A 7,122-nucleotide genomic window follows, 5' to 3' on the forward strand; every position below is an offset into this window, starting at 1 on the left:
GAAGACTATGACCTTGGAACCTAGGAGATAAGATCGGAATTTGTCTAAGGCAAAGACCACAGCTAGCAACTCTTTCTCGGTAGTAGTGTAGTTCAATTGAGCATCCGAGAGAGTGCGACTAGCATAATATATAGCAAATGGTGCCTTATTAACCCTTTGGCCCAACACAGCCCCGACAGCATAATCAGAAGCATCACACATGATTTCAAAAGGAAGAGACCAATCTGGTGACTTCATGATTGGGGCGGTGGTCAAAGCCATTCTTAGTGTTTCGAATGCCTTTAAGCATGCGTCATCAAAGACAAAAGGCGCGTCCTTAACTAGTAAACTACACAAAGGACGTGATATCTTACTAAAGTCTTTGATGAACCTACGGTAAAAACCTACATGCCCTAGGAAAGACCTAATTTGACGCACGGAATTGGGTGGAGGCAGGCCTGCAATGATGTCGACCTTAGCCTTATCAACTTCTATACCTCGAGGGGACACAATGTGTCCCAACACTATACCCTCACGAACCATAAAATGGCTCTTTTCCCAACTCAAGATTAGGTTTGCCTCAGTACATCGTTCTAACACTCTAGTTAAGTTCCTAAGGCATTCCTCAAAAGACGGTCCAAACACCGAGAAATCATCCATAAAAACCTCTAAGAATTTCTCCACCATGTCGGAGAAAATCGCCATCATACACCGTTGAAAAGTCGCCGGTGCATTACACAGCCCAAAGGGCATGCGCCTGTAGGCAAAAGTGCCAAAAGGGCATGTGAATGTGGTCTTTTCCTGGTCAGCGGGGTACACTGGGACTTGATTATACCCCGAATAGCCATCAAGAAAACAATAGAAACCCTGCCCCGCTAACCGCTCTAGGATTTGGTCAATGAAAGGTAAGGGAAAATGGTCCTTCCTAGTCGAGGAATTTAGTCTCCTGTAATCAATGCACACTCGCCACCCAGTAGTGGTCCGTGTGGGAACTAACTCTCCTCCTTCATTCTCAACAACAGTGATGCCCGATTTCTTGGGCACTACTTGTGTGGGACTCACCCACTTGCTATCTGAGATGGGGTATATAATACCCGCATCCAACAATTTCAAAACCTCCTTCTTCACCACCTCTTTCATGTTAGGATTCAGTCTCCGTTGCATTTCGCGAGAAGGTTTGGTGTCCTCCTCTAGGTGTATATAATGCATGCACACGGAGGGATCTATCCCTTTCAAATCAGCCACTGACCACCCTATAGCACTCCGATGTGCCACGAGGACACTCATTAATTGACTCTCCTGCGCTGCAGTCAAGTCAGATGCAATGATGACCGGTAAAGTATCTTGGGGCCCTAAAAATGCATACTTGAGTGTGGCCGACAGTGGCTTCAACTCAAGTGTAGGTGGTGTGACCAAAGATGGTGTGGCAGGCTCTCTCGACAAAGGAGGAAGTGACTCAAACCGGGCTTTCCATGGAGGAAAATCCGGTGTAGAAGAAGAATTGAGTAAGACATTCACCTCCTCAACTGACCCATCTATATCAAAATTCTCAAACCCAAAATGAGCTAAACAAGCCTCCAAAGGGTTCTCTACAAGAATGGAGGGCAAAGCCTCCTCAACAATCTCATCCACAACATCCACTAATAAGCACTCCTCTCTCTCATGAGGTTGTTGTGATGCTTGGAAAACATTAAGTTTCACTTGCATGTTACCAAATGAAACTTCCATAACCCCGGTCCGACAATTAATGCACGCATTGGCCGTAGCCAAGAAAGGTCGACCCAAAATCACCGGGATTTGTTTCCTAGAACTGGCTACCGGTTCCATATCTAATACCAAAAAGTCAACAGGGAAGTAGAACCTATCAACCTTAACTAGCACATCCTCAATCATGCCCCGTGGCACTTTGAGGGACCGGTCAGCCAACTGAAGAGTAACAGTCGTGGGCTTCAACTCGCCAAGCCCAAATTCCTCGTACACAGAGTACGGCAACAAATTAACACTAGCCCCTAAATCCAATAAGGCCCTATCAATGAAGTGGTCCCCTATAATGCATGCAATGGTTGGGGCGCCTGGGTCCTTAAGCTTAGGAGGTGTGTCATTCAACAAGATGGAGCTTACTTGCTCCGTGAGTAGGACCTTTTGGGACACATGTGTCCTAGATTTACGCTTTTGCGTACAAAGGTCCTTCAGAAATTTGGCATATGATGGTACTTGCTTAATCGCCTCCAACAGGGGAAGGTTGATTTTTACCTGTTTAAAGACCTCCATCATTGCCTCCATAGATGCCGCCTTCTTATTAAAAGGGGACGGTGTATCAAGGCACTGGGGAAAGGGTGCCTTAGGCACATATGTAGTGCTAGGGACTAACTCATCCCTCTTAAGTGTTTCCCCCTCACCCTTGCTCTCACTTGGTGAACCACCGTGGTCACCCTTCCTAACTCTAGTTACATCAGACGCAACAGATTGAGGCTCTAACTCCCTACCACTTCTTAGAGCAACCACCGCCTGCACTTGCTCATGTTGCTTACCATTCCCACCCGAACTCTCTGCCCCGTATTGTCCCTTAGGGTTAGCCACAGTTTGACTTGGTAATTTTCCCTCCTCTCTCCGATTCATGTTGTTAGCCATTTGACCCAATTGGGTCTCTATCTTGGCAATAGAGTGAGTGTGGGAGTGAACTATCGGTGCTAACCCCTTAAGTTCTGAAAGAACTTCCAACACCTGAGTCTCAAAGGCAGAGTTGCCCTGAGGGACAGGCGGGGGTTGTGGTTGACGGTATGGTTGTGGGGGTCTATACGGTTGCGGTGGCCGGTAAGATGATTGGTTGGCAAAATTATTGAAATTCTGCCTTGGTGGTGGAGGATTGTAAGAAGTGCCTTGTGAAGGGGGCCTCCATGAGAAATTAGGGTGATTTCTCCATCCCGGATTATATGTGTTGGAGTATGGGTTATTACCCGGGTTGGAGAATCCTTGAGCCGCATTCACATGCTCTTGGACTAACTCCGGAAATTGTGATGCCGAAGGGAACTCACTCAAGTCATGAGCAGGGCTCGCACAAATAACACATGCCTCGTGAAATTGAGGCTGATCATGTTGGGTAGGAGCATGTCCCGTAGCTAATAATTGGTCCATCTTGCGGGACAATGCCTCTACTTGTTGGGCTAACTCAAGGTTTTGCCCGACCTCATAAATGCCCCCTCTTTTCGGGGCTCCAACCATGGGTTGCCGGACTTGCCGGGCTGCGGAGGCATGGTGAAGGGAATTATCACTTAGGTTCTCAAACAATTGCCATGCCTCGGCATCATTTTTAGACATAAATGTCCCACCACAGGACGAATCCACCATTTGGCGGTGTGGCTCAGTTAAGCCATAATAAAATGTTTGAACAAGTTGCCAATTAGGCACTTGGTGGTGGGGACACTGTTGGAGAAGGTCTCGAAGTCTTTCCCAAGTCTCATGGAATTGCTCGCCATCCATTTGAGCAAAGTTTGTGATGGCTCGCCTAAGTTGGTTGGTTTTACCTATGGGAAAATACTTCTCCAAGAACCGTTGCTGTAATTGGTCCCAAGTTGTGATTGAATTAGCAGGTAAAGAATTTAGCCAGTGTTTGGCTTTATCCTTTAACGAGAATGGAAACAATCTCAACATTAAGGCCTCATTTGTGAAATTCTGAATCCTTACTGTCGAGCAAATTTCCAGAAATTCATTCAAATGCTTATAAGGGTCATCATGAGTTAGTCCATGAAATGATGGGAGCATTTGTATGGTGCTGGACTTAATCTCATAATGAGCAGCAGTGGTGTTGGGCAATTGGATGCACGATGGTGATGTATATGCAGTGGGTGTAAAATAATCCTTGAGTGTCCGGTTAGGCTCATTCGGGATATTAGGATCTGCCATCTCTAATGGCTCAATGTATGAATATTCAAGCCTAGGAATACGAGCAGAGGTCCTAAGTCTCCTAAGGGTCCTTTCTAGTTCAAGGTCCAAACTCCACAATTCAGGGCGACAAGAACGACGCCCGTGCATACACTACCCAAACACACAACAAGTTCCGACTCTGTGCACTAAGTATGAAAGCAAAATACCAAAGGAAGAAATACTCACAGCGGTTTAACGAAAACGCTTTACTCGTCTTACGGAAGGTTGACGTGTAGACGTTGTCCCCAACCTCTGTTTGAGCTTTGACTTCTGTTTTAGCACTTTGGTGCTTTGCTTGTGAGTGTTTGCTTCTGTTTACTCACTTTAGCACTGCGGTTTTGTTTTTTTTTTTTTTTTTTTTTTTTTTTAAAACTCGGCTGCGCTCCGCTTGCACTTCAGTGATAGCTCCAATTTCAAACACTCTGCACACGTAGCAACACTAAAAGCATAAAATCCTAAACTAAAAATTAAAATAAGAATGTAACTTTAAATTAACTAATTTCGCCAGAAGTCCCCGGCAACGGCGCCAAAATTTGATGGGTCGTTGAACACACCAAAATTAAATACTAAACTATACCAAATTCTATCAGAATAATGGCAAGTCCAGGTATCGATCCACAGGGACTATTGTGAAATTAAACTAATTTAATTGTTAAATTCCTAAATTAATTTTGATAAAAAGATTGAACGATCATAACCTAATTTAATTAACAAATAAATTAAACTAAGGAATTAAATTATCAATAATAAATGAAATTGGATTTACTAAATTGGGGAAAAATCCTAGGGTTGAGAATTCACCACTAACCACATAATTAGGGTTTCCAATTGAAATTAATTATGCTATGGTTTGAACGAATTAATGCTTCACAACTACAAGCTCAAAGCATTTAACAAGAAGATCATCACATTCAATGTACGAGCACGAACCATCTCAAGTAATACGAATCGTTCACTCTAAACTAGGGTAGTGATACGACTCGTTCCTCGTAGCATGGTTCGTCCCATACCTTGAATGTGAAGGAATAGAAAACTCATGTATGGATAATATTCAACAATCACAGAAAGTTAAATATTTGAAAAGATGATGAAGATCATATATAAAGAATTTCTAAAACACCATACAATGGTTCAAACCTTACATAATATAAAATCAAAAAAAGAAAACTACATAATTACATGGCTAGGGTTTCATCAAAACCCTAGAAAAGAAGACTAGCCACTCATGGAGGAGTGGAAGGAAGTAGAAAGAGAAGGAATCACCATGGGAGACATCCTTGAAGCTTTTTGTTCCTTTTTCTTTTGCAAACCCTAGCCTCCCTCTTTAGGTCCAAACAATTTCAGAACCCTAATCCAGCCTCTTTTTCTTCTTTTTATGCTATCAAATCTCGTCCAAACAGGTTTAAAACGTCGGTTTGACTTTCCCAGAAAAAGTCAACGCACGTGCGGGAAAGTCAACGCACGTGCGGGAAAGTCAACGCACGTGCGGAAAAAGTCAACGCACGTGCGGAAAAAGTCAACTCTGCCAAATTCTGTCTTTTTGCTCATTTTATGCTCCGACGATGTATAACCTGATTGACACTCAACACACATAAAATATACGGTTTAACCAGCAAGTGAAGTTAAGAGATTCTAATTAACGGCCTCAATGATGCACATTTCGGCCTTAATCAGACAACACTTGACTAAGCTGTGCCACATCTTGGCCTAGATGCGCCACACCTCGGCCTAGGTCATACCACTCCAGGACGAGATCACTTGGGTGCAAGGTAACATCTCGGCTAACGTGGTCAAGGCAAGGATGGAGGTCATCAAGGGGTTCCAAGATACTACTACTAGACTAAGGATGACCTCGGCTCGGAATAACATCGGCTAGCATAACTCAGGCAAGGCGTGACCTAAGTTTCACATCAAGGGAGGAACAAGACAAGCACACTACACTTAGACAAATCACAAGACTTCAAAACAAGGCATGGATCACATTAGCTCAAGCGAAACAACCCCAAACATACACATGCAAACTTAACAAGTCATAATCATACGGATGCTCATGAACATGATGAGAACATAAAACGTGGGTTCCTACAGGCAAACATTACTTAAACTCCTGTTCAGTACACCAATACTTTGCAAAAAGTCCATGGTTTTAACTCTACCCTTCCAAATCAACCAGCCTAGGAATTGTACTCTAGGAGAAGCCACATTACCCCATAATAGTTTAGGGATCAACAGCTTAGGCCCATGATGAGCTTCCAACCAAGATCGCACTGAAGCAATTGTGAACTGCCCAGATGAGGACCTCTGCCACCTAAGAGAATCTGGGAGTATTGCTCTCAAGCATGGTGTCTCTGACAGAATGAGATATAATCTATTAACCTTATCACCCTTCCAAGGCCTTAGTACTCTCCTGAAAGATATGTTCCATCCCTCTGAAATTTCCTTTCTACGCACAAAATATTCCAGAGATTCTTTATTCTCAGTAGACAAACTGAATAGCCTACGGAATTTATCTTTAAGTTTAGTATTCTGCAGCCATTTATCCAGCTAGAAGTGCATTCTATTTCTATTACCCAAATGAATTTCTATACTAGAAAGGAAAAAAGCATGTAAATCTAGATTAACCTCTACTCCGGAGAGAATTCCTTTCCACACATTAGACACTCTCCCAGGAGTCTCAAGTAACCAATCCCTTCCTACAACTCCATACCTACTATTTATAACCTGCCTCCATAATGCATTTTCCTCCACCCCATATCTCTACCACCATTTCATGAGTAAACTGCTATTCATTTCCCTCAAATTCATAGTCCATAATTCTCCTTGCTCCTTGCTAGTTGTGACAGACTTCCACTTAACAAGATGCACTTTCCTCTTTTGGTTAGAGCTCCTCCACAAAAGGCTGCTTGCAGTCTATCAATAGTTTTCGCCACACCCTCAGGCAATTTGAATAAAGATAGGTAATAACATGGGATATTGGCTAGGACTTTATCAGGGTTACTCTACCAACAAAAGAGAGCACCTTTCTTTTCCAAATGGCCAACTTTGACTTTATTTTATCTACCATAGGTTGCCAAGACTTGCTTCTTTTAGTGTTTGCCCCAAGAGGTAGTCTTAATACATAATTTAAGATAGGGATGGTTTAAAGAAGGAAGAAGAATGAGAAGACTGGCATAAGGATTGCACTGGCTAAAGATATTAAAATTCTCTGGTAGTTTGAAT

This window comes from Camellia sinensis, chromosome 9 (assembly GCF_055761805.1).
Source record: "Camellia sinensis isolate YWXY chromosome 9, ASM5576180v1, whole genome shotgun sequence".
Classification (NCBI taxonomy): domain Eukaryota; kingdom Viridiplantae; phylum Streptophyta; class Magnoliopsida; order Ericales; family Theaceae; genus Camellia; species Camellia sinensis.